Source organism: Dipodomys spectabilis, unplaced genomic scaffold, assembly GCF_019054845.1.
Source record: "Dipodomys spectabilis isolate Male_0828 unplaced genomic scaffold, ASM1905484v1 ptg000032l, whole genome shotgun sequence".
Taxonomy (NCBI): Eukaryota; Metazoa; Chordata; class Mammalia; order Rodentia; family Heteromyidae; genus Dipodomys; species Dipodomys spectabilis.
Genome location: NW_024870709.1, coordinates 1,676,656 through 1,701,443, shown reverse-complemented (window position 1 = coordinate 1,701,443; position 24,788 = coordinate 1,676,656). Strand labels below are relative to the sequence as shown.

The 24,788-nt window shown below is 39.1% G+C and overlaps 1 protein-coding gene across 1 annotated transcript in view; it reads left to right on the top strand.

Moving 5' to 3' along the window:
- Positions 1-1,122: 1,122 nt before the first annotated feature.
- Map3k7cl (MAP3K7 C-terminal like) overlaps positions 1,123-24,788 on the top strand; it is a 72,107-nt gene continuing 48,441 nt past the window's right edge. The window contains exon 1 of the mRNA XM_042676949.1: positions 1,123-1,230. The gene's annotated coding sequence lies outside the window, so the exon portion shown is untranslated. The remainder of the gene's footprint in view (positions 1,231-24,788) is intronic.

Genomic DNA, 24,788 nt, shown 5'->3' with positions numbered 1-24,788 from the left:
CTCTACCACTAAGCCACATTCTAGCTCTCTGATTAGATTCTTGTGCCACTTCCTATACTGGCATTGTCCAGTTGAAATATACTGCAAGTTACATACTTAAATAAAAACATTTAAGTTGATACATTAAAGAGTAAAAGAGAAACATATACCCTGGGTTACACATATATTTAATGCATTCCAATTTATTCATTTTAACATATAATCCATAAAATATTAATAAAGTTTATATTTTAGGTTTTATGTCTTTGGTAGCTGATAAATATACCACACGTAGCACATCACAGATCGAATTGGTAATGTATCAATTGCTTCCATAGTCACATGGTACCAATAGCTACTGTGTGGGATAGTTCATCTCTATTCTTTCCTTCTTTCATTCACATTGCCCATTCCTAACCAATGCAGAAATTGGTGCTATGTATCTAGAAAGCCTTAGATATATCTATCCATCAATTTGGATCATGTGGAAAACATGATGAATAGGCTGTCTGCAGGCCCAAGATATTTTTCAAAAAGTGGAAATAATATTTTCTAGGTAGTCAGTTTCTTAGTGACTCTCTTTTTCTCTGTCACAATAAAAGGTGTACATTTTAATAAACCCCCCTCCCTTGTATTCTGCAAGTGTACATTTGCAAGTGCATAATAATTACCATCTGTTGAGTACTTCTGACATGCCCGAGGATGTGTCTGAGTAATTATTGATCCACATAATTTTACCCAATATTCACAACATCACTTTGAGAAGGGCTCTGTTTCTATCTCTTGTGTTGAGTGTAAGGATGAAGAAACAGACGTGAAGAAGGATAAAATAAAAGCCTGTCTTATAAAACCCATCTAGAATATTTCAGAGCTAAGATCTCAAGCTGGGCTTGAATCCCAGTTTCTATAATACTATGTAGAGCATCTTTCAAGTAGTGTGCATCATAGAGTCAAAACTTAGAGATGTTAATAAAGACTAGAATTATATGAGTTACAGGAATCGTTGGATTCCTTGATCCTGAAATCATATCTCTGTTGAGGAAAGTGGATCCTTGCCTGAGGCCAAGAGAAGGTCTGTTTAATATCCAGGACTAGAACCCAAGCTTCTGACTCAAAGCCTAGTGATCTTTTCTTTGGTAGGAATGTTTCCAGATTTAAACTCCAATTTGTAGGACCATTAACAACCCTCTCTAAAGAGAAAGAAATAGGCTTCAAATTCTTCTGTGGGTAAAAAAGAACTGAGATCAAAAGGTTTGTGTGGGGTCATTTGTCTCATCATGACTTTGATTTGGCCTTGATCTTTATTTAGCATTTCAGTTTTATGTTCTGCAACAAGTTTGGCCATGTTGGAGGACCGTCCAAAGGTCAGTGAGTTGGCTACTGGTGATTGGATACCCAGAGGCCAAAGTCTATTACTGTGCCTGTGGAAATCCCCAGCTCACCTCCAAATGAGACCCCGGCCACTTTCTGAGAGTCATGGACATTGAAGGCGTTTTACACACTCTTCTTTTGGAGTAGTTGGGCGGCACTTCATTTTGCAGGGGCCTGGGTCAGAGTAGGGGCTGTAGCTCTGGGCACACCTCTTCTCTCTCCTCTTTCATTTCAGCTAATGTCTTCGGATTCTGATTTCACTTTCTCTGTCAGGGGATATGGTTTGAAGGAGAAAGACTATTCCTGAATTTCTTTAATTATACTTTTTTTTTTTTAACTTTTCTGATTTGGATATAAACCTACACTCTCTCTCTCTCTCTCTCTCTCTTTCTCTCTCTCTCTCCCCCCCCAATACCAAGGGTCTTGTGCTTGCTCAGCTGGCACTTTAAAAAGCCTTCTTCCCTTTACTTCTTCCTCCTCTTACTCCTCCTCGGCCTCCTCCTCTTTCTTTGAAATCAGAGCCATATGTTTGTGTTAATTATTTTTTGGTGATGGTTTCTCTTCCTGTCTGCATACACACCTGGACTATGATCTCCCTATTTTAGGTTTACTCCTTCCATTGTGTTGATTATACAACTAATATTGTGTTAGTTATACAAATTTTAAACAACTTTCTCCTTGAACAAACTAGCTCTGCAAACAGAGAAGCTAAACTCTCCTCCAAAAAAAAAAAAATACTGATTTGTCACAGTTAGGGAATGTGCCCCTGGGGCTTTGTGGCAAAACTTCACACCATCTCCACCTCAGACCATTCCTTACCTGTGTGCCAGTCTCCACAGGTGACTGGGTAACAGGTAGATTAGGCTGTGTTGGGCTCCTAGTGCCTTTTAAGACCAATCACAACCAATTTGAAACCTAGGAGGAAAGAGTCCCAAGAACATACTTGGTTGTGTTGTGTTCAATGTTTTCATGATGACCTTGAAGCCTGTCCCACTTTCAACAGTGAGAGATCTGAAGAGCATAGTAAAGTAAGGATACTGGGTCTAACTGGTGCCATCCCTTAATAACATGGTGGATGACAGGGAATTTCCAAAAACGGTTGGAGATAGAGTCCTACCTCCAGGTGATGGGCATGCCTGAATTCCTAGGGGCAGGAGCGGGGCCTTGGACTATAGGTTATTGGACCTGCCAGACCTGTACCATGAAAAAATGAGAATCTTTGAATGCTGGAGCTCCCTGTGACCCTGCCCTTTGACCATGACCCTATTTAGGCCCCACTACCACCTCCGCCGCCATTTTGTGCTATGCTTCCTGTCTCCTGACTACTCAGGTCACCATGGCTTCTCTCTTCAGCTGTCCATTAGAGTTGATCTGGTTTGTTGAGAATGTTTTTGTTTCTGCTCTCCCTTTACTACCCTCATGGCTCAGTTTCCTAACAGTATTAAGTGATTTGAGGCTGCAAGTTTTACGGTAACATGTGTCTTCTAACATTCGATCCTGAGATACCAAGAAGCCACCTTTTGAGAAAGGGTGGCTTCTCGGTATCTCAGGATCGAACTCCCAAATAATAAAATAATGTAAACCTCCTGTTGCTTCTGGTCACTCCCACCTTTGGGCTGGCATTGACTAGGAAGGGTTTGGACATTTACTGTGTACTTCTCTCTCTTTGTTACTTGGGTCAGCTTTTGACACCAAACAACTCAGTGATTCTTTTCTCTTGCATGAGGAATGCCTGGAAACTGACTCTGAGATCTAGAGGGTCATAGGTAGGTAGAAAAAAATTAAGGTACAGGGGTACTATGTATTTTAGTAACCTTTGTCAGATTCACTGTATTAGCTACCTATTTCTGTATAACAAAAGGACCTTCCCTTTTTCAATCTTTGTAGCTTTGCTTCTGCTTTTATTTCATGTTGGTAGCTTTTGTCAACATGAACTTGTCATGATACTTCTTACCATTTGTCCTTCCTTTCTTCGTTCCTTCCTTCCTTTCTTCCTTCCTTCCTTCCTTCCTTCCTTCCTCCCTCTCTCCCTCTCTCTCTCTTTCTCTTGCTCTCTCCCTCCCTTCCTCCCTCTCTCTCTCTTTCTCTTTCTTTCTTTCTTTCTTTCTCTTTCTTTCTTCCTTTCTTTCTTTCTTTCTTTCTTTCTTTCTTTCTTTCTTTCTTTCTTTCTTTCTTTCTTTCTTTCTTTCTTTCTTCCTTGCTTGCGCTAGTCCTGGGGTTTGAACTTGGGGCCTGGGTGCTATCCTTGAGCTTCTTTTTTGCTCAAGGCTGGCACCCTACCACTTGAACCACAGAGCCATTTCTGGCCTTTTTTATTTATGTGGTACTGAGGAATTGAACCCACGGCTTCATGCATGCTAGGTAAGCACTCTACCACTAATCCACATCCCTGGCCCTGTTCTTCTTCTTTTTTCTTTCTGATACACATGTTCCTGCAAATCAATCTCAGGCATGTGGTTCTCCAAGTCCTACTAACTCAAATAATGGTCCTTGCGCTATATCATCAGCATGCCTCAGAAGAGTTTAAAGAAAGCAGATTTTTTTTCCCCTTTAAATTCTTTCTGTTCTTTTAGAATTATCTCCATTTCTCTTCTTAGCAAGAGCTATGGTTTGAAATGATTGGACAAAGGGTGATCCAATTCAGCAGTGCGACTTACTAGACACTATTTTGGAAATGAACTATAGAACCTGGGGGCAGGGAGAAGGGAAGTCAGGAGAGGAAAAACTGGGAGAGAAGGAGGGAGGGAGTGACACTGTTCAAAAGGAAATGTCTTCATCACCTGACTTATGTAACTAACCCCTCTGTACCTCACTTTTACAATAAAATTTAAAAATTAAAAGAAGCTGTGGTTTACACAAAATGTTTCAGCTCAGCAGAAGGATCTCATTCCACAGTTGTAGATGCGATGACTTCTTTCCATCCCATTATGGGTAGTCTTTATTAGTGATAAGCAACAATTGTCATTCATTTCTTTCATTTAGGGTGGGCAGAATAATAAGTAAACCATCCAGCTTTGCTCTTTCCAGCAACCTAACCCCCAACTGTGAATTTCAGAACTTCCTTTGCCCAAAGAAGAGAAAACTTGTTTGGATTAGAAAAGTCCCATGTAGAAACTTGACACTGTCTTATGCTTAGAGTATTTGGAGTCACATATAAGAAAGGTCTGAGAATTTGTTGGTCTGCTTAAGGGCAGAATGTGTGCAAAGGATCTCTAATTACAGCATCCTAGGAAGCACCACTCTGAGGTGCCATTGCTAGGACTCACAGAGCATGCTCCAACCAATCCCCCTTAACCACATGAGAATTCTCAATGTGCCTTTTTTTTTTTTTTTTCCCAAACAGCATCCTTCCTGTAGTCTTTGCATGTCTTACTAACTCACTCTGAGGCAGAAGGACTTAGGTTGTGATCCCCTCACACACCCTTGGCATAGATACATTTAATAGTAACTTGTGAATAGCTCTTCTCTTTGAAACTCTGGGTACCACGGAAGAGCCCTGCACAAGAGGTTGAGGAGCTATACCTAATCATTGTGTAAAATGTCCATCTTACCAAAGAAGCTCAGGGACAGCACCCAGGCCTTTAGTTCATGTCCCAGGACAAGTGCACACATATGCACACACACACACACACACACACACGTCCAGGCTTTTTAATAAGGAAATATGATGCCTTATGTATCTTTAGTTACAGCAGGAGCCATTTGATTTCCACTCATCTATCCAACTCCTTTGGGATTCCATACCTGATCAGTCTCTGGGACAGTCCTGATCTTTTCACCTTCTGAAGTCCTAACACGGGAAGGAGAACTTCACCACCTCTGATCTTTCTCTTACAAATGTTCCTCTCTCATACTGCAATATGGGGTCTAAGGAATACCATCTTGTCTGCACTGCCATCTCAGTGTCTCAATAGATGATGGGGACTTTTCACCTAGTTCCAAATACTCTAGAGGTGAAATAGGTCACACTGAATTACAGATATGTCTTGTAGTTTGGCTTTAGGAGAGTCTTGCTCCAGGGAATTGTTGCTCTAAGTCCCTGATTGTTCTACCTAGTTTCCTTTGCTTCTGTAAACATGATTTTGATAGATTTAATTCCTCATACCAATCACGTGATTTTTGTCTTTCTAAGCTTTGTATTAACTGCATTTGGGTCTGCAAGTTCTTAGGGGACATGAGTCAGCTAGCTGTCACTGGCTTTGTAATAAAGACTCCCAACCTCTCAAGGTGTGGCTTCTCTATATCTCTCTGATTAAATTCCTATATAACAGTATCTACTTCCAGAACCCATGCCATACTCAAAATTATCCTTCAACAGATCAGATTCTGTCCTTTGTTTCTCCTACCACGCTTCATTGAGTTCTTCATGCTCTGAGCTGAAATCTGAAATGATGAGGCCCAGATCCATGGTTAAGATGGTTTTCCCCACTTCATTCTTGAGCTGTCCCTGTAAACTAAGATCCTTCAGAAGGATATTCAAGGCTTGGGGATCTTGTGGATGACACATTTAATTTACCTTAGGAGAAGCAGGTTTGCAGAAGGAGATTGCAGACAATGAAACTATACATTACACATAGACATACAAACACAGGAAGTTGTGGAAAGTCAGTTTGTAGTCATTTTGAGACTATGGGGAAATGAAGTTCTGGAAACAATAGTGATTGAATTCTTGCTATATAAAAAGACAAATATGGGGCTGGGAAGGTGGCTCAGTGGTAGAGCGCTTGCCTTGCATGCATGAGGCCCTGGGTTTGATTCCTCAGCACCACATAAGCAAAAAGAAAAAAGCCGGAAGTGGCGCTGTGGCTCAAGTGGTAGAGCACTTGCCTTGAAGAGCTGAGGGACAGGGCGCAGGCCCAGAGTTCAGGCCCCATGACTGAACCCCAAAAAACAAAACAAAAACAAAAGAAAAAAAGACAAATATTTATTTTCTGTGGAAGTATTCTATTCATATTTAATGAAAATATCTTATCAGACACTGCTAGATTTTCATAATGTTCATAACTTGCTGCATGGTATATTACTATTACCTCTTTTTGCATATTAGTAAACTGAAATGAAGTTCAGAAATGTAAATGTTTTTCCCCATAGCACTGCAAGAAACATCCTTGCATATGTATTTTGGTAAGTGGGTTTAACTTTCTTGACTTAATTTGCTAGTCGAGGAAATCCTAGCTCAAAGGGGATGCATATAGTTATAGTCTGAATATAGTCTAAAATTCCTCAATGTGACCGTATTTGGAGATAGAACCTTTAAGGAAGTAATTAAATGTGGCTTAAAGGAGGGCCCATCCAAACAGGATTAGTGCCTTATCGGAAGAGACTGGGAGTCTGGGAGTCAGAATTGGTCTATGCACAGAAGAAGCAGCTCGTGGGAGGATGCTGCAGGAAGGTGCCTTCCTCTAGCCAGGGAGACAATCCTCACCAAGAACCGAAACAGCCAGTGCCTTGACTTGGACTTCCCAGGCCAGAACCATGAGAAGTAAAACATAGTCATTTGAGCACCTTATTCTACAATAGCAGCCTGTGCTGACTAAAACACTTATTTTAAGGTTTCAATACTGCTCCAGACTTACCAACTATCATTCCCATCAGTAGCATATAAAAATCCACACATTTCCTTCCCTGTGCTTATACTAATATTGAATGTTGACCTCAGAAGAACTAACTTCCAGTCTACCTTTCAGCATCAGAGTATACTTAGACATACATTCTTGCTTCCTGAGTCCCAGTATTCATGTGGCAAGTGATTGTCCTCATACAGATGATTGGTACTAAAAATATAAGACAACATTTTGCCAACTGTACAATAAATGTGAGTGCTAGTGTTATACATCCTGTTATTTCAGTAGAACACCTTACAGGTTGTTTAAGAGGTTAAAAAAAGAAGCAGTTGGAAATGGTCTTGACAGTCTTCAGTCAACTCAAGTGGTATGAAAATTAGTCAAAATGAAAAAAAAGGGGCTGGGAAGGTGGCTCAGCGGTAGAGCGCTTGCCTTGCATGCCTGAGGCCCTGGGTTTGATTCCTCAGCACCATATAAGCAAAAAGAAAAAAGCCAGAAGTGGCGCTGTGGCTCAAGTGGTAGAGTGCTAGCCTTGAGCTGAAGAGCTGATGGACAGCGCCCAGGTCCAGAGTTCAGGCCCCACGACCGGACCCAAAAACAACAACAACAACAACAAAAAAAACAAAATGAAAAAAAAAACTGAATGCTTGGGTTAAGACCCTGGAGTGCATCTTGAGCCTAAATTCAGTTCCAGCCAGGCCCAGACAATTTTCTGATTCTAGGGAAGTGGCTCCAAGCATTTCATGGTTTTCCTTTCTTTATAGCAGAAGTATATTCCTAAGAAGCTACTTGTTTTTTTTGTTTTGTTTTTATCTGTGTGGGGCTTGAACTTTGGGCCTGGGCACTGTCCCTCAGCTCTTCGGCTCAAGGCAAGGGCTCTTCCACTTGAGCCACAGTGCCACTTTCGGTTTTCTGGTGGTTTACTGGATAAGAGTCTCACAGAACCCCTGTTTTCACTGTATTTGATGTTGGTATAATTTGGGGAGGGGAAGTGAAAAAACAAATTGTTTAAATAGGGATACAGGTGGGCCCATTGCAACAATGAGATGTACAAAACGCTATGTAAAATTCGAACAACGAATTTTACAATTAAGGCGGGGGTGGGGAGGTGTAGTCGTGGAGGTGGGAGGAAAGGGATGGTAGGGGAAAAACAAAGGAGGAGGCAACAATGCTTGATAAGAAATGTACTCATTACCTTGCTCATGTAATTGTAACCCTCTTCTGTATAATATTCTCACAATAAAAAACTTATTACAAAAAAAAAATAGTCTCACAGACTTTCCTGCCCAGGCTGGCTTTGAATCTTGATCCTTAGATCTCAGCCTCCTGAGTAGCTAAGATTACAGGCATGAGCCACCAGTGCCCGACAACTTGGTATTTTCTACAGAGATTACATTCTTAACCTTCCTAGATCCTATCACAGAAGCTACATTCTTCATCCCATTCCAAAATTATCTGCTGCACCTCTGTGAACATGCTTATTTCCTCTTCTCCCTCAGCACCCCTTCCCTCCGGTCTTCGCCTACTAAAAGCTCCTAGCAGTGGACATAGGGAAGAAGATAAATAATAGTATCTAGAGTTTTAAGGAAGAAGGAATCCCCTTGTGGGATTAGACAGAACTAATTTGTGTAGTGCTTATTTTATGGTCATTCTACACCATTAGTACTATTACCTATAGAATTAATTTAATTCTCATTAGTAATAGACTAAGTCTATTTTCACTGAAATCAGGGCGAGTTTAAAAAATGCTTGCTGAGGAGCTTTTAAGAATTTTATACATTGAGATCTATCCAGCAAAACCCATCTTGCCATTTAATTGTTCTCTTCATCAATATTTGTTGACACAGACATACAATTGGGTTTTTTTTCCTTTTTTTCACATTAAAAAATTTTATTGTAAAGATACTGTACAGAGGGGTACACAATTGGATTTTGACTGGCAGTTACATAAGTATTTTATTCTACTGAAATCCATTTCTTGATTTATAAACCACATCTTTAAGTATAATATTTTCTCCCTGGCACAGAGTAATATAATAATGATCTATGACTATAAGTGATACTGCTCCCTCTTTCTTGATAAATTGCAAACCACATAAATATTCATATATCAACTGGTTCTAAGCAGAATGACAAAAGTCCAGTAAACCATTTTATACATATAGACTATGTGCCACTATTTTAATTTATTGTAATACAAACTTCTCAAGAATGCAATTTCTAAGTCAACAGTATGTGGAATTTCTTTTCTTCCTCCCTTCCTTCCTTCCTTTCTTCATTCCTTTTTTCTTCCTTCCTTCCTTCCTTCCATTCTTCCTTCCTTCGTCTCTCTCTCTCTCTTTCTTTCCTTCCTTCCTTTTTCTCTCTCTCTCTCTCTTTCTTTCCTCCCTTCCTTCCTTCCTTCCTTCCTTCCTTTCTTTTCCTTTCCTTCAACAGGAAAGGGCTTGAACTCAGGGTCTGGGCACTGGCCCCTGAATTCTTTTGCTGAAGACTAGCATGCTACTACTTTGAGCCACAGCTTCACTTCCAGTTTTCTGATGGTTAATTGGAGATAAGAATCTCATGGACTTTCCTGCCCAGGCTGGCTTTGAACACTGATCCTTATAGCCTCTTGAGTAGCTAGGATTACAGGCCTGAACCACCGGCTCCCAGTTTAGAATTTCTATTTTAATTGGTACTCTCAGATTGTTCTCCTAAGAGATTCCAATATATCAACGTGTCATTTGTTTCTTTTGCAACCCTGCCAACTAGATATGCTATACATTTTTAAAAGGTTATCAGTGCAAATGATATGTAAAGTGATATTTTGTACTTAATTTGTATTGTCTTGAATTTTAGTAAATCTTTTACAATTGTGGTTATTCAACTTATTTTAGTCTTCCATTATATACAAGAACAAACACATATTTTACAGTAAACATTGAATCCATTTATTTATTTATTTATTTATTGTGGTTGTGGGGCCTGAACTCTGGGCCTGGGCGCTGTCCCTCAGCTCTTCAGCTCAAGGCTAAAACTCTACCACTTGAGCAAGAACACCACTTCCAGCTTTTTCTGCTTATGTGGTGCTGTAGAATTGAAGCCAAGGTCTCAAGCACACAAGGCAAGCTCTCTACCACTGAACCACCATCCCAGTCCCTCTATTTATTTTTTATAATAAAAATAACTACATCTATTATGCTAGTATAGACTCCTATCTTTTGCCATTATCTATTTCAAATCACCTATATTAATTCCAAATAAGTGATTAACCTTTTTTACTTTCTATATCTCTTTTACTCAGATATTAGGTTACTAGTTTTTTTTGTTTGTTTGTTTGTTTGTTTTTTGGGTCCGGTCGTGGGGCCTGAACTCTGGGCCTGGGCGCTGTCCCTCAGCTCTTCAGCTCAAGGCTAGCACTCTACTACTTGAGCCACAGCGCCACTTCCGGCTTTTTTTCCTGCTATGTGGTGCTGAGGAACGGAACCTAGGGCTTCAGGCATGCAAGGCAAGTGCTCTACCACTGAGCCACCTTCCCAGCCCACTAGTTTTATTTTTTAAAATCTTCCCATTGCACCATTTTAAAAAAAATCTCTGTACTTCTTGTCTTTGTTGGTAATTCTTGCTGTTTCTTGCCGTCATGTTTATTTTCAAGTGAAAAGTCATGTTTTTCAGCAAAAGCAGTAAGTACTTCTTATGAACTTTTAAAATTTTTAATTCAATTTTATTATTTTATTATTTTTAATTGTTATTGTAAAGGTGATGTAGAGAGGAGTTACAGTTATATAAGTCAGGTAATGAATACATTTCTTTTTAAATAGTGTCATCTCTTCACTCATTTTCTCCCAGTTTTTTCCTCCTGACCCCCTCTAACAAACTTACCTTGTATAGAATATCATTTGTGATAATGAACCTACTTCTACAGAAATGGCATTAATCCATTCATGAAAACAAAACCCTCATGGCCTAATCACCTCTTACAGATCCAACCTCTCTACTCTATGGTGCTGGAGATATAAGTTTGAAGCACATTAACTTTGGGGACACATTCAAACCACACAGTACCTCTTCACATCCTCCGTTTTCACTCCATATCAATGTGTTTACATCTCAGATTTCCCTAAGAAGATACTTCAGTGTCTTGCCTAGAAAGTGGAGGCTTAATTAGTAGCACTTTGGATATTGAGAAGGACAGGAAAATAGTGCACTTTCATCTTCCTTATTTCAAGGTTGATAAAGGCAAATAGCCTCTCTTCTTTCTTCTTCAGAGAGTAAACCACCCATCATCTGGGATGAGGAAAGAAGTATGAGGTAGAAAGGGATGGAAGGAATTGATTGTGTTTTAAACAGATTTCAATTCATCTTTAGTTTAGTTTTCCCTTTGTGTCCACCTTCAGTGTTACCTGGTACCCTAAATTACTAAACTTTTGCAGGATTCTGCCTTGCAAATCAAGGTGGCTCTTGGCCTCACCCACTGTTAGTTTAAACCCTCCAATCTGCTAAGCCGTCTGTTGTTTTTACATCTGCTTTCCAAACCCAACTCTGTCTTGCCTTGTCTCCAGTTCTACATGTCCTTAAGGCTCTTTGTCCTTTAATTACAAAATCTTATATTGTATCTTTTGCAAGGATTGAAATGAGCTATATCACTCTGTCTGTATAGGGCAAGAATTTCTCTATCTTTAGATGTGTTTCTTGCCATTCACTTTTAGTGAAATAGTAATTGTCATGCATGACTCTTTTCTTTAGTTTAAATTATCCGCAGCCCACGATGGTCTGAAAATACTGAAGAAAAATTCTAAAATTAATAACATAAAATTTAATTGGATCTACTCTGAACAACCACTTGAAGATAAAATAAAATTTAAAAGACATGCAATTCTGTGTATATTATTCATCTCATTTCAACTTAGCATTTCACATCAGCACAAGAATGAGGCAAAATATAAGATATTCTGAGAGCGAGGGATAGGAACTACATTTATATAGCTTTTACTTTATGATATTCTTAAAACTATTCTTATTGGTTGACTTACTGATTGGTTGATTGATTGTTGGTTCTAGAGTTTGAACTTAGGACCTTGTACTTGGTCGGCTATCACTCTATCATATGAGCCATACCTCCAGTTGGGGTTTTTGCTGGCTAATTGGAGATGGAGTCTCTTAGACTTTTCTGCCAGGGTTGGCTTTGAACTTCAATCCTCCAGATCTTAGCTTCCCAAGCAGCTGGCATTACAAATGTAAGCTAGTGGCATCTGAACAAACTCTTCTATTGCTGTTAATCTCTTATTTTAAATTAAATAGTATCACAGTGAAACAAAATTTTAAGCCTTGGGCCCAACTCCAGGGGTTAGGTCCAGGTACTCAGCCCAACATCCCAGATGAAGAGATGAGTTACGATGAAAGGCAGAGAAAGGAGGTTCATTATGTGGCATTGGCACAACAATATGGGAAGAAGCAAAGGAAGCACTTCAACTCATCGTCTGGATACACAGATGAGCTTAAGGCTTAAATGGAGAAAGACTGTGAGGCAGAGGATGGAAATGTATGCACAATTATTAAATAGCCCTTGTCAGAGTATGGCCTAGTTGACCATTATCTAAGATTCTGGAGACATTACTGCTATCATCACTTGAGGGGAGCAGTTTGGTCAGGAAATCAAGCAAGTCTGATGGGTGGTCTGTTTTGTGGAGGTTTTGCCATTCCCTTTTTTTTTATTTGTCAGTCATGGAGCTTGAACTCTGGGCCTAGGTGCTGTCACTCAGCTCTTCAGCTCAAGACTAGTGCTCTACCACTTGAGCCACAGTACCACTTCTGATTTTCAGAGTGGTTTATTGGTGATAAGAGCTTCACAGACTTTCCTGCTCAGGCTGGTTTTGAACCGAGATCCTCAGATCTCAGTGTTCTGAGTAGCTAGGATTTCAGGCATGAGCTATGGGCACTCAGTTGCCATTCCTTTTCTTGAGGGCAATTTTCTCCTTCCCTCACTGTAAAGCTGTTATATCAGTTAGGCCTGTCCTTCTTGAAGTCCAAGGTACTTGCAAGCTGAAGGGCTCAGAGTAGGGACAGAAGTAAAATGGTGCAACAATGAGATGTACAAGTCCTTATATCGAAAAACGAACTTAACAACTTTGGCAGGGAAGGGCGGGGAGGGATGGGAAGGGGAAACAAAGGAGGAGGCAACAATGCTTGATAAGAAATGTACTCATTACCTTGCCCATGTAATTGTAACCCCTCTGTATGGTATTTTCATACCATATAAAGTTCAATACTACCTAGGAGTCCTGGCTTCACAACTTTGGGTCTTTGACTATGTCCATCACAGAAAGTGTGGGGCAGACTGGGGAGGTGGGAAGGCTATGTATAACTATAATGTAGCTTTTAACTTAGTTAGAAATCTCTTTTATAGTTTACTGATTCATTTATCAGACTTCATTCCTTATACTTAATCTTATGTATATTTATTTTTTATTTATTCATTTTTTTTCATTTTCCTTTGGTAAGTTTGGTGATATTACGGTCATTCCTTTTATCTTGATAATTATTATACATTTCCCTTCTAACCTTCCTTGTTGTCCTCATGATTATATATGCATTAACCTGCCATTTTTGCAAAGAAGATTTCAATAAGTTTCTGAATCCAAATGCCTTTACTGCTTCAGCATGCTTCCCTCCTGTCTTGACTGGTTCATCCTTACAGGGTATACTTAATCCTTTTGCTCTTTTGCCCAGCAAATGAGACCTCAGGACTTCACTCTTCATCCTCGCAATCCCACTATTTCACGCGTCAATTCCAACACCTTGGTGAAGTAGTTGATTCTTGATTTCTCCTTGCTATATGTTTAGGTTTTTGAGAGTCTCTTTTTGAGCATATCCTGGAAATATTGTTTAAAAACTTTGATTGCCTGGGTTTCAATCTTCGTTCTACCACTCCCTAGTCTCACATCTATGATTCGATTACTTTTTATTTTGTGCTTTAAAGTATTTATTCCAGTACATATTTTCCACTGCTATTTTGGATCTCAATGCAGTCTTTTTTCCCCCCACCTCATTTTATTCAATGTTAGTTGGAAAATTGTATTTTTGGACTTGAATTTGAACTTCGTTGTTTTCCCCTAGGCATTCTCCTCCGTCTTTATTTCTGTTGGAGTGCGTTCAATAATCGGATTGTCCCCTCCCTGCCAAGTGCAGAATCTCTTCCTCGTCCTCTTCAGGGGAGGGCTTTCAAGCATTCACACACTCTAAAGATTCCTTCCAACAAAGTTGGGTTCTTTTTAAACTCTCTCAAGAGTGTCCCATTGTCTCCAAATGAATTGAGGAAAAAGCCTGCTGTGGTTTTCTCTGAAGTGTCTATAGATCCCCAAATGTTCCTCACCTCTTGTTGCTAGTTGCTTGGCAATTGGGTGACTGGAGGGGACAGAGTTTGGAGTGGGTAGTGGAAGGGAAGGGCATCTTCACTGCTGATTCTCTGGACTGAGTCCTTAAACTTCAAAAATACTGATAAGGTAGTGTCTTATGGAAGTTGGAGTCTGGAAGAAAAGGTGTCATACTTATGGGTTTAATGCATGTCTTTCATTTTGATGAGGGTTGGATGGGGTTGGGAAAAGCTTGTTATCTGATGGAGCACAATTGGGGACATAGTGGCATTTGTGAAACCAGTCATGAGGTATGCACAATTGCTTGATAAATCTGCTTCAGGTATCTGTTGTTCTGAGAATGTGTTTTTGTTTTTAAATTTTTTCCCACCGTCTCCTTCTAACTAGTAGTCAGTAGTTTGTGTTTGAATAAATATATTATGATAATTTCCTGAAACACACAAGTTATGTATATAATGTATTTCTGATCAAGAGCATCCTAGAATAATAAAGTGATGCTAATATACACTGAGAACTGTGTGGCTGTGGATGGCTTCAGGGTTCAGAGAGGACCAGTGAAGTGACATTTTTCTAGTCTCCCTCACACCAACTGTGGTCTCCAAATCATCATTTTCCACTTTGTTCTTTTAGGGTTAGTGTTTTCTAACTTCTGGTTACATAAAGAACAATGATGTCATTGAAAGGAATTCCAGGCCAGATTGGAAGGACACGGACGGCCTTATTGATCAAACAGAAAATCATAATAGCTGTAAGGGTTGGAGAAAGGAGACCTCCATGAGGTTCAGGCAGAAGAAGGTGTATCAGGAGAGCTCAACCACCAGCCAGCACCAGATGCAAGTGTACACAGAGAGAATTTATGGTGGAGAGCAAGGAGAAGATGTAACTGAAGTGGATGAGGAGTGGCCTCAGAGCCTGGGGAACCTCTCACTGTCGGAAGGAGGTATGACCAGGGTGAATGAGGAAGTGACCTGGGGTGGGGGGAGGGCCTCTCACTGCCCTTAGGTGTGCCCATACCTGGGTCACAGGTGCTGGGCAGGGACTTTTAGGGAGGGTCACAGGCATGCTTGGAGAACAAAGGGGGAGGAGGTCTACTTTCAGTTTCTCTTGGAGAGAAAACAAAGAGAAGGGGCTACCTTTCCCTGGCAGACCTAACAATAGCCCAAATATCATGGGATCCCATTAGCTTTACTTAATTCAATCAGAGAACTCATTTTATCCGAGAACTCTTAAGTTTCTCTAAACTAATCCATTTTCATACACTACCCTATCAATTATTGCATCTGTTGAGCATGATTCATGTGGGTCTGGTCTGCCGTGAGCGAGGGCATTTAACAATGAAGAGTTTGCTTGGTTTAGAATAGTAGCTTTCATAGTTCTCTTTGGAGATATGCTTTTGTACCAGATGTAGACATTTTCATTGGTCTAGATTTGGAAGTTAATTTCACTCTAAATAACAATAAGCATAGTGGAGATGTAAACCTAATTGATAAAAGAGAGTCCTACTAATGGTAGTAATAACTTTCATAATCTGTATGGTATAGATTGGGCTTTGAATTAATGGAAGATCCATATTAGATCCATATTCCAGCCCCCTGAGCTGATAGATTTTCCTCACAGATAAATATCCAAGGTTACCTTAGGTAGAAGGTTTTAGACCAGACACTGAGAGCCACAGGAGGCCAGATGTTTCTCTTCACAGGGGTCTTCACCTTTGACTTAGGCTCCTCGTTTTAGTATTTGATCCTCAGCTGATGCAAGTCTTTTATTTGTGTTTGTCCATTGGACAACAGTTGGGTTGTTTTCATATCTATAAAAGGCAGTGTAGAGTGCTTCCTTTGATGTACTCCGCCTCTGCTGTGGCCTTCCATTCCTGGCTATCTTGGTCTTCCCATGTAGGGCTCTGGATCCCTCTCCTAAAAGCTCTAATTTGGGTATCTGAGTCTGAAATAGTCCAAAAAGTATCCTGTTTAGCTTGTCATTTAAATAGCTAAGCCCCTGCCATGACCATTTAAAGTCCTCTCACCTTTCATTGAGCTAAGCAGTTCTTTTTTCAAATTTGGCTTGTTTGACTATCTCTTTTTCTTTATCCACTGAAATTCAGCACCTATAAAAAGCATTGATGGAAGGAGAAAAGAGTGAAATCAACATTTCCTTTAGTCAAAGACCTTAGTTGGAATTGCAGGACAGCTAGGGAATTTAGCATTAATGACATCTAATGCCTCTCCTAAATGCAAAAGTCACAGTTGTGGCCTGTGTGTGCAGCCTGGGAGTCCCATAATAGACAGACTTTTTGACAAGGAATTTAACTTCTCTTTGCCATAGTTTGTCCATCTGTAAGATGGGGATGTTAATGGTTCATATGTTATCAACAGAACTGGCTACCTAATTTGCAGTTTTCTATTCATACCTCAGTGAAATGAAAATTTGGGATCCCTTGCTCAAATTTCTTTTTTTTTTTTGGGGGGGGGGTCCGGTCGTGGGGCCCGAACTCTGGGCCTGGGTGCTGACCCTCAGCTCTTCAGCTCAAGGCTAGCGCTCAACCACTTGAGCCACAGAGCCCACTTCCGGCTTTTTTCTTTTTGCTTATGTGGTGCTGAGGAATCGAACCCAGCGCCTCAGGCATGCAAGGCAAGCGCTCTACCACTGAGCCACCTTCCCAGCCCCCTTGCTCAAATTTCAAGATGGCAGTGAGAGTATTTGACCAACAAGGAATCTTTCTAAGAAGGAGATCTCATTATACTACCCATCAAGCTGTACCTATTAAAGTAGTGGTAGCACATCTTATTCCTCTCCTTCAACCTCTTACTTTTTTTTTGTTGGCACTGGGGCTTGGACTCAGGGCCTGGCCACTGTCTCTGAGCTTTTTTGCTCAAGGCTAGCACTCTACCATGTTGAGCCACAGCACCACTCTGGTTTTTGAGTGCTTAATTGGAGATAAGAGTCTCATAGACTTTCCTTCCTGGGCTAGCTTCAAACGGAGATCCTCAGTAGCTAGGATTACAGGCTTGAGCCACCAATGCCCATCCTATTCTTCCATTATGTTTTAACTTTGCTACAGTCAATCATCATTTCTGAATTTTTTTTGTATGCCATGGACAACAGTGGAGTGTTTTATATGTATTTGGTGATTTTTTATTTGTAATTTTTAATAGCATGCTTGCTCTATTTAGAAGAGTCAACATTGGGACATTGGCGTCAAAGAATGAAAAAAATTTACGAGCATGAGTATTTTTAAAAGATCAATGTATCTAAAAATATAAATGGCAGATGAGTTTTCTTATATGTTAAATCAGGGATGATTTAGATAATTTAAAAGACGTCTTCTAGCTTCAGTATTAGTGATATAATCTTATATGCCTCAATTCTTTCCTACTACCCATGTAAATATAAGTGGACAGACCTAATTAAAAATGACTGATTTTTGGTTCTTATTTTCCTTTAAGGAAAATTATTAAAAATACCTCAGATCAATGACTGATAAAAATTTCTTACAATCTGCATTCTCAAAAACCCAAAGGGAGTACAAAATTACCATTCTAGACAGAATTTTGATACATCTTCATTTACGTTTCCTTGTTAAAAAGGGAATGTCATTCTTGTTCATTGTGAATTTCAGAACCTAAATTTGGAAAGAGGTTTCTAAACGCATACTAATTAGGCTGTGCAGAGAGCTCTTTACAGATTTCGAACACATACATTTTCCATGTAGGTATGAATTAGCTATAGTTAGTTCGGATGGCTTTTTAAAGCTATGCATTTTTGATCTGTTCAGGAATGATTTCCTGATATATAATTAACTCCCTTTTCCATGGAATGCAGATGTTAAAGAACAGTATCAACTTCTTTAAATTGTTTAGATTAATTTGGTACTCTGTGGAGTATCACTTTGATTATTATTGTGGACATGGTCACCTTGAGTATGGCCTTTTCCAGTTTAATGCCTACTCTTATCTCAAACACAAAAGTGATGCAGAATCTGTCCTGGCTATTGATCTGTTTCTTCTATTTAATATGACATAATTAAGGCTTGAGGTTCTAAAATCTCAAAGATCATCTCTAGTCCTTCAGTGAGATTTTCTATTCTAGGAGAGTGTCATTTTCTATTTATAGACTCTTCTAGGAAATCTTCATTTTCATTTACTGGAGCAGGAATGGGAATGTGTTCCTTCTTGATGGACTTAACAATGCTATTTTTGTAGCTCATTCGAGAGGTGGGGCGGCCATTCATTTGTGGTTAATACTACTGTAATTCTTTAAAAGTATTCTTAAGAATTGGCTAGAAAGACCTGCATATTCTTCTTTTTTATGATTTTTTTTCAGTCATGGGCTTGAACTCAGTCTGGGAGCTATCTCTGAGCTTTTTTTCAGTCATGGGGCTTGAACTCAGTTTGGGAGCTATCTCTGAGCTCTTTTTCAGTCATGGGCTTGAACTCAGTCTGGGAGCTGTCTCTGAGCTCTTTTGCTCAAGGCGAGTGCTCTGTCACTTTGCACCACAGTACCACTTCTCTGGAAAGAAATATCTGAAACTCCATTGAATGCTGCTGAAGCACACAGAAACTGTCAGCAAAACGCTGTTTTTGTCAGACAACTCCCATAAATTGAAAGTAGCTAAGCTAAAAAAAGAGAAATTGACAGGTGTCTTATTAGCCTTTAGCTATTTGTCATTTTTGTATCTGCACAGTAATTGAACACCCCACTTCTAAACAAGAATTGGGCATTTGTGGGCTATCAAGAAGGAGTCCTGATGCGTGATTCTAATCCACTATTTTAGGACGTGATGGCTTAATTTGAAAGTGTTTTGATGAACAAAACATGATCTCTTCCTCGTCACTTTTCTGGGCATCCTTGAGTTTCACAGTATAATCAGGGACTGAATGGATTTTGCTTGGGTACCAAATATCCGATGACTAACTGGGCTTGGCAGTAAAATTGAAGGTTGTGTTGGTAACTGCCTTCAGCAGGAAAAAGAACAGGGATTATCTTCATTCTGTTCTTTTCTTGATGATTGCTGTAAAATGTATTTTTGGTGTATTACAGACCTGGTTTTTTTTTTTTTTTTTTGGCCTGTCAACTCTTTAATGAATTAAAACTGGGGAGAGAATTCTGTGATAATTTTTTTTTCCATTTAGGAGCTGGCTTCACCTCCTAAAATTAAAGACTTCAGGATGACAAGCAACTGTAGAAAGCATCAGTTTTAACCTTCTTTCTTTCAGAAGAGGACATTGAAGCCCGCAGAGATGAGGTGGCAATCCCAGAACAGCTAAATGAGTTGGAAAGACAACAAAGCTGGAAGGATACAAGAACAGTTTGGTGCCACTTAAGAAATGAGAGCTTTCTTTTTTTTTTGCCAGTCCCGAGGCTTGAACTCTGGCCTGGGTACTGTCTCTGAGCTCTTTTTGCTTGAAGCTAGCACTCTACCATTTGAGGCACAGTGTGACTTACAGCTCTATCTTGTAGTTAATTGGAGATAAAAGTCTCACAGACTTTCCTTCCTGGGCTGCTGCAAACCTCGATCCTCAGATCTTAGCCTCCTGAGTAGTTAGGATTATAGGCATGAGAAACTAGCACCAAACTTTCTTCTTTCTTTAATCTTTGTGTTCAAGACTTTTGTACTCAATGGAAAATTCTTAAAATGTTCCCAATTCCCCATTATACCTTAATGTAATTTTCTTTTGGTCTTATTTCTGAGAAAAAAATACATTTAAATTGGTAATCAAATGGAAAAAGTTGATTTTGACTACATTAAGAAATTACCACTATGGGGCTAGGGATGTGGTTTAGTGGTAGAGTGCTTGCCTAGTGTGCATGAGGCCCTGGGTTCAATTCCTTAGTACCACATACACAAAAAATAATAAGATAATTTTTTAAAAAGATAAGTTATCACTACTTTCAAAAACAAAAATGTTTTCCCACCACCAGTTTCTCCCCCCGGCCTTTTTTCTCTCCCTCTCTTTCTTTCTCTTTTGCCGTGCCTGGGCTTGAGCTCAGGACCTGGGCACTATCCCTGAGCTTTTGTTCAAGGCTAGCACTCTAGCATTCTACCACTGGAGCCATAGCACCACTTCTGGCTTTTTCTGTTTATCTGGTACTGAGAAATCAAACCAGGGTTTTATGTATGCTAGGCAAGCACTCTACCCTAACCCACATTCCAACCCCAGCTTCTCATTTGATTGGGTTCTTTAACTCGATCATTGACCTTTGTCATACAATTCAGTAATGCTATCATTCACAAAAGTGATTACAGCTTTTGAGTTTATTGTCACTTGACAACCAACTTTGACTTTAGACTTACTATTTCTTTACAGAAGCCTTGGTGAATAATGTATATTTTATTGGTTGTATTACAGAGACATGGGAGGGTGATTTCATTACATAGGGTATAAGAACACTTAGTCCTTTTGGTCATCTTTTTGGGGCTATAATAACTCTCTTCTTCTCTTTCCTTAATCCCATTTCTTTTCTTCATTTCACACAGGTTGTAAAATCGTTTCCTCCTTTTTTTCTTTTCTTTTCTTTTTGTTTTCTGTAGCCACTCAGTTTCAGCCCAAAGAACCTAGGACCCTTTACAAAACAAAATCCTACGGTGAGAAATGAACATATCTTTTGGGGGTCAGGCGTATCTCAATTCATTTGTTCAAATACGTTGTTTGGAGTGTGGGGGGGTGATTTTTCATAAAAATGGGTCTAAAGTTAAAAGGTAGAAGTGCAATTCCAGGACAAAATTATTAGTAAACTGCTACATCTTAGCTTTTCTCCTTGTGTCCCTCGATTTGATGCTGTCTTCACTATAAGTTACTTAGATTCCAGGCTCAAATTAGTTTCTGAAATACATCTATTCAGTCTTTGCTTTGGACCAGGCATTGCATGTGTATCTTTTAGTAGTTTAGCTGCAGTTTAACATGTGGTGTGAAATCTGTAAGAGATGGATGCCACATGTATGACACTGAACTATGTGCTTCAGCATGTAGACAGAAGTTAGAATGGACCCACAGAGAAGATGATAGAAGGAGAGACTTTATCTACAAAGGCAGAGTCAACCAGTGCTTTTATATTTGAGGACACTGAGAAGTGCAGTATGTCCTTACTCTGGTAAAGTACATCTTTATTCTAGGGGCTGAAGATGAGCCTGGAGGAGAAGGAAACAATTTTGAAAGGCTTTGATGCTAAACCAAAAACTATTATTATTCCCTTATCCTATAGGAAACTGAATCAACTAATGGATCTTTGACCATCTTAATGTTTGATCTGAAAATTTTAGATGCAAATCTGTTAAAGAGTAAAACACTTCATCAAGATTTCCTACCAAAATCCAGTAGGTCTCAGCTCTCTTCCATTCTTTCTCCTGAATTACGGAGGTTACTACTATTCAGGCAATCATGTTGACTCATCCTTTTCCTCCTCTTCTTTGTCCTCCTCCTCCTTTTTGGTTTTAGTTTATTCCATTTTATCAAGCAACAAAATGAAAATTACTTAGTCAAATTATGCTTTCACTGTGTCTCTGTTGCCTTCCTGACTTCACTTCTAACTTTTTCTGGTTGGTCATGGGGCCTGAATGCTGTCCCTCAGCTCTTCAACTTAAGGCTAGCACTCTACCACTTGAGTCACAGTGCCACTTCCAGGTTTTTCTGCTTATGTGGTGCTAAGGAATCGAACCCAGGGCCTCATGCATGCAAGGCAAGCACTCTACCACTGAGCCACCTTCCCAGCTCAGTTCTAACCTTCTATAAGATGTACTTACATGACTGTTTCTGGCCTTTTTCAGTCTGGGTCTTTGTCTGCTGGCTTTCCACTACAGTGGATGAAGATTTGGCAGTCTTTTCCCTATACTCAAGAGATATCATATGTAAAAGCAAATTTCCTAAGCTCATTCCTTTCAATACAGTAATATAATTTTAGTTAGGTAAATATTTAATATCTCTATGATTATTTATGCAAATGCTACTCAGAGCTAAGGCGAAGTGAACTACAGTTACTTTTGCATTATAACTTTATACGCTGTCAGACCAGTCCTTTTGTTGTTGTTCATCCGCTTCTTTCTTCCATGTATCAGTTAAAGCCTGGCCAATTTTTAAGCTATTTTCTCAGAGTAGTACCTGTCAAGTGGGCTAGCCATTTCCTTTTCCTAATGGAGCCATTCTCGTGGCCTTTAGACCAGCTCTTCTGTGGACCCTGGGGACTAGATCACTCTGCATTCCCTTCACTGTCATTCTGGTGAGTCATTTTACCCTCTCTGTATTAGAGCTGCTTTATGGTTTCCAGGCTTCCTCTTCCCTGGTTTTCCTCAATGGTTTTCCAAAAGACAGAAGAAAATACTAGATGGAGTGTAAATTGTTTTATTGTTTATTATCTTGATCCTAAAATTAAGTCAGCCTCCTTAGTAGCTATAAGTGTGAGCCACTAGTGCCCAACTAAGACTTTTTTCATTTGATAAAAAATTTATATGTATTTCAATGTGCTGATATTACTCCTATATACACTCTATGAGTTTAACAAGTACATATATCTGTACCCTCAAGCACCTGTGATGGTGCACAACTTTGCCATTACATGAGAAAGCACCCTAGAGGTCTTTTCCCAGTCAATCCTCACTCTACTCCAAAAGCATCTGTGTTGGATTTTCCTCCACTATTAATTAGTTTTAGAATTCATATAAATGAAATGATATGGAATATACTTTCTTGTGAAGTTTCACAAAAGATTCACCCATCTTTTACATGTATCAGGAGTTTGTTCCTTCTTATTGAATATATATATATATATATATATATATATATATATGTATATAGCAATTTTCTTACTGAGATATTTTCATTTTGGAACTACTACAAATAAACCTACAACAAATGTTTTGAGCATCCCTCTTTCTTTCCTTGTCTTTTTAACAATATGCTTTGTATCCTTGGTTAAAAACCGAAGAGTAGAATTGCTAGGTTACGATATTAGATGAGTATATATTTAGCTTCATAAGAATCTGTCAAGGTATTTTTCCAACGTAGTTGTAGCTGTCACCCACTCTTCTCAGTAATGTGTGAGAGTTCCAGGTGTTTAACATTCGTGACACAGTACTGAGGAAGGCCAGTCTTTTTGTTGTTTATATTCTGGTGTATGTGAGCTAGTATCCTATGTGGTCTTCATTTGCATTTGATTGCTTTTTGAACAAAATTTCAATTTTACTTCCTTTACCTTGACTTTTAGAGTCATTTGAAGCTGTCAATTCCTGAACTTTAGAGAGTAATCTATTTTGTAGTGTAATCTATTTTGATTGATTCCCAGCTTTAACCTGCTTTAAATTTGATTCATCTATCTCTGGTCTACTAAATCATATCCCACTACTCTTCACTTAATTTTCTGCTTGCAAAATTTTGTTCATATTGTCTCTTTTCCCATTCTCTTTATCTTTGTGGAAAAAGCAAGTTAAAAAACACCAATAAAGACTACATAAATAAAACAAAACAACAAAATTGTTTTTACTTTATTATAGAAAAAGTTTAAGTTTCTACTTTTACTTGAAAATCATTTTAGGGTTAGGAGTATGGATCTTGGTTTTTAAAGCCTGAAACTCATAAAATACTGTAAGAGATAAAAGCTACAATATTATGAATACCCTCTAGGACATGTTAATTTCACAAGATGATTGATGGTCCTGAATCTTTATACTGGTGAATTGGGTCAATGGGCAATGAGGGATAATCCTGAAAACTGTTTCTACAGAAAGAGCCAGCAACAACATACTCTGTATTCTGTACTGAGACAGAGAGTTACATCAATATGTGGATAATAAAGGTATCTAAACTCAACTTCCCTGTGGTCAAATTGTAGAAATTCCCTTAGATATTCCATCTACCAACACAAAAGGGAAGCAAATGAGGAAACATGTCACTACAGGAGTATACTGAAGGTGTTTGGAGGAACTATTGATGGGATTTGATTGGCAATTCTACAATGAAGTAAGGTGAACAAGTTCTATGTGAAAATGATCAATGAAATGAGAAACTCATCTTCTTGAGATTTAAATGCCACAATACTTACCTTCTCAGAACCATTCTGCTTTTAAAAAGTAGTGTTTGGCCACCTATAATACATTCTACTTAGGAGGCTGAGGTCTGAGGATCACAGTTTGAAGCTAACCCAGGCAGAAAAGTGTCCCTGAGTCTTATGTCCTATATACTACTAAAAAAAAAAAAAAAAAAAAAAAAGCCGAAAGTGGTGCTGTAGCTCAAGTGGGAGAGCTCTAGATTTGAGCACAAAGAGGCTCAAGGATAACACCTAGGCCCTGAGTTCAAGCCCCAGGTCCAGCAAATAAATATATAAATAAATAAATAATAGCAAATAAAATAAAGAAAAGAAAAAGTACAGTTTGGTGATATATTTGTACATCTAAGCACATTAAAGTTAGTGAGGGAAGTGACATTGCTGAAAGTTAGTTTCAAAATGTAGATATTTAGTGCTCATTCTATTCCTGTTTGTTTCCCAGGGTGTAACTTTTCCTGGATGGTTTCTTCAAGAAGTTAGATGAAAATTC